General features: G+C 39.9%; 1 pseudogene; it reads right to left on the bottom strand.

Annotated features, from left to right (window-relative positions):
• Positions 1-737: 737 nt before the first annotated feature.
• On the bottom strand, positions 738-3080 carry LOC149188000 (N(6)-adenosine-methyltransferase MT-A70-like pseudogene; annotated as a pseudogene).
• Positions 3081-3723: the final 643 nt, after the last annotated feature.

The following is a 3723-nucleotide window of genomic DNA, read 5'->3' as shown; positions in this document are numbered from 1 at the left end:
CTGCATTTCTGTCTTATCTGTCTTATCGATCACATCTGGGAGCCAGAGCGGAGCTGTGGAGCGAGGCATCGGAAATGTTGTGGAGTAGAGATGCCGGAAAATCAAGAGGCTCCCGATGTGGTTTCTAAAATGTTGTAGGGTAGAATGCCGGAAAATCAAGAGGCTGCCGATGTGGTTTCTAAAATACCGATGCTATGTATGCATGGACATGTATAATTATATATCCTATGATATGCCATGGTGCTATGCACTACCGTCTGTAGGTATTGTAAGGGAGAGTTTCCGGAGTTGCGGCCGTCACTGTAAGGGTGTATTAATGGATTTATAGAGTTGTAAATAGGGGTTGTCTTGAAAATGTACTGTAAGAGAGTTTCCCGAATTGCGCCAGGTAATATAAGGGTACATTACTGAATTTATAGAATTGGAAATAGGAGTTGCATAATGTTTTTGGACATACACAGTTGAAAATAATCTAAAAAATCACTTATATAATAAATACTATATTCTAGAAAGTCCAGCGTTTAACACAGGTTCGTACTAAATTCCAGAGAGTGATTACTACATAAATTCTTAAAATACATTTTATCATAACCTTTGCATTTTGGATACAGATTTCACTGACAACAAGTACACCATTTCTGAACATGTTCAGCTGCTACTGTAGATTCTATTCATATATAATTGCCAAGAGATCTTTTAAAAAGTTCTTGGTGGGTTCAACACACAAAGTAAAGTTTTCAAGTTATCGTTTCAGCGTCTTTAGCTACAAACTTCTCCTCTGATGCAAAATTTTCTGATGCTGTCATAGGCATGTGTTTAGGTGTAACCTTGGCTTCCATTCCGCTAAAACGGCTGTTTGCTTGTGCATTTCCCTCTCCATCAGAAACAGGAGCAGATCATGTAGGAGAAGGAGGCTGCACCTCCACATCTGGATAGGTAGCTTTGAACTTTGCTCTCAATTCTTCATTAACTAATCTCACACCATTTAATTGGTTACCAAGCGATATCCACCCTGCATGAGTGTTATGCGTCCGTGCAAACAGTTCAAGTTTTCGGGTACGTGGACTTATCCTTTCTAGCATCGCATACATTTCATCTGGTTTTCGGCTTGTCGCTCGAATTTCAGAAACAAGGACATCTGTGTCAATGTTACGGTTCACTTCTGGATCACCCTTAATACCAACAAGACAATGTTCTTTACTGTGATTCAACCAGTGGCCTGTTCTCCCTGTTCTAATAATTCGCTGAAGCTGATTAATCTTCACCCAGACAAGCTCTTCAATGCGACGATAACCCCATAGTTCCAGACATTCTCGTCCAAGTTCCATTGCACGTCCAGTAACCCAAAGGAAAATGAGACCATCAGTCTGCAGAGTTGGCACATTCAAATTCCTCATCTCATCATCAGCCATTGTTCCATATGGCAATTCCATGTGAATATCCCAGGGTGGGTCTGCCATAACAACACCAAACTGACCCAAAATATCCATTCTGAAATTGCGTATATCACAATTGATCCATTGTGGCTCCCCAAGCTCAATTTCTGAGCCATATTCTGCACGTAAAGGTATTGGTGGTGGAAGGCCAACCATCCCTGGCATAGGTAGATCGGGAGTTGGATCCAGCTCATAGTGCACATATTTGCATGTCTTCAAATACCGACAAGTGTCCAGATAAGTACAATCACCCAGGCTAATATCAGTATGAGAAGCAATTATTCGCCTGAAGTGAACCTTCTCACATGCAATATAGGAGCCTCTTTGACGTCGGCAATCTTCTTTTGTTAAAGCTTTACAATACTCTTTCAACTGGGTACCTCCTTTTGTTTTAAACTTTGCAGCAAGAGCAGTTTCTCTTGCAGTAGGACGATGAATTAGATCATAAAGTTCTTCACTTGTCTTGGATTTCTGCAACTCGCTAAATGATTTTTTCTTAAGCAATGCTTCAATTTCTTTGATGTCATCTTCCTCTGTGGTTGGTTTGGAAGATACAGGAGGTGGAACTAGACCAGGAGATGGTCCTATTGGTGGCCTTTGCATACCAGGGTGACCATTAAATCCCATTCCCTGTCCAGGAACCCCACCAGGTCCAGGCATTCCCATAAAACCCATGGGTCTATGGACAGCTCTGGGGCCCATCATTTGTGGAGGTTTGCTTCCTGGAATCATTGGAGGTCTTGCCAATGGCATGCGATGAACACCTTGCGGATGAGGTCCACTGGATCCAGCGCACATATCTGGGCGCGGAATGCCGGAGTTCATACCAGCTGGGGCTCTACCTAAATCCATTCCACCAGCAGTTCCCATTACTGGAACAGCACCCATTCCATTTAAATTATCTGTATTTTTAGTATTTAGTTTCTGTGCTCTTTCAGGAAGCACCTTTGCCAGTCGGGTTCGGTCAATATTCAGTACCATTATCCTATTTTTACCACTCACTGCATATTCTTCCAAGTCTACACCTGCATTTTCATCTGCAAATGCTTTCAACGCCATTTCTACAGCTGCAATAGCTCCGACTTCTCCCCCAAGTTCAACGAGAGTGTTCTTATGTGCAGGTGTGCAGTAACCATTTTCCAATTTCCTAAGAATCGCAGCAGAATCAATGGGCGGAAAACATGTGCGATCCGCACAGCGATCGAGCAAAACATCAGCAACCATAACTTTGACAGTACTAAGAGCGTTGAGATGAGATCCAGTGGCATCATACTCGTGTTTGTCATCCAACCGAAGCAGACGAGACCTAATATCTGCTTCTTCGCTACCATTTACATAGTCCATTCTTGAAACATCGTTTCTGTCTTCGGAATTCAAGACGCCACCTGTTGCACCCACACCACTGCCTGAACCACCACCATGATGGCGCTTATGTGGCCTTACCGTTCTATTCGGATCTGCTTCATCGAATGCAGAAATTACGCTCATAGAAAGGTCCAGAGAGCTCCCAAAGTTAGGTACAACCTTTTCAACCGTGTATATAAGCTCATCCTGGGCAATACGCGTAGCCTTAATGCGATCCACCAACTTCTGCCTTTTCTCCTTGATGTAGACCAATTCGTCATCTCCCTCAGTGTGCATATCTACTTTCCTTTGAATTAGCGACGGGAAAGAAAGGTACCAAATCAATTTTCTTTGAATGAGTTACAGTATAGATCTTATCATGTTATATGAGCAGAGATATTATCATGTTATATGAGCTGAGATATCTATTTTAAATAGGCATTTAACGTGATGAACCGACATATTTTTTAAGAATCGATATTATTTAATTTTTTTTGATAGACTTGAATAAAATTTCAACTAGACTAACTATTTATTTTAAATACTGATTTAATATGATGAAACGACATATTTTTATGAACCGGCACTATTTAATTTATTTATTTTTTGAATGGATATGATTAAAATTTTAACTTTGATAATAGACTGACATAGTTACACATTATATGGGAGTGTAAAATAAATTTATCAATTCAAACAAAACATCATATCTTAAAACTGCTGGCCAAAACCCAAAGCATCCTAAAAACCAAAAAACATGTTGAACCCCCAAACCCTAAAAAGCATATTAAACTTCTCAAACATGTCAGCTATAAATATATATATATATGTGAGATATATAACATTGTAATTCTTTTAAAAACAAAAAAACCATATATTAAACTTCCAAACATCAGCATATTAAACATCTCAAACATCTCAGCGAAATATATATATATATGAT

This window comes from Pinus tabuliformis, chromosome 3_1 (genome assembly GCF_031772625.1).
Source record: "Pinus tabuliformis cultivar Carrire ecotype Pingquan chromosome 3_1, CPIR1, whole genome shotgun sequence".
Lineage (NCBI taxonomy): Eukaryota > Viridiplantae > Streptophyta > Pinopsida > Pinales > Pinaceae > Pinus > Pinus tabuliformis.
The sequence above is the reverse complement of the archived record's forward strand: the minus strand, read 5'-3'. Positions and strand labels throughout refer to the sequence as shown.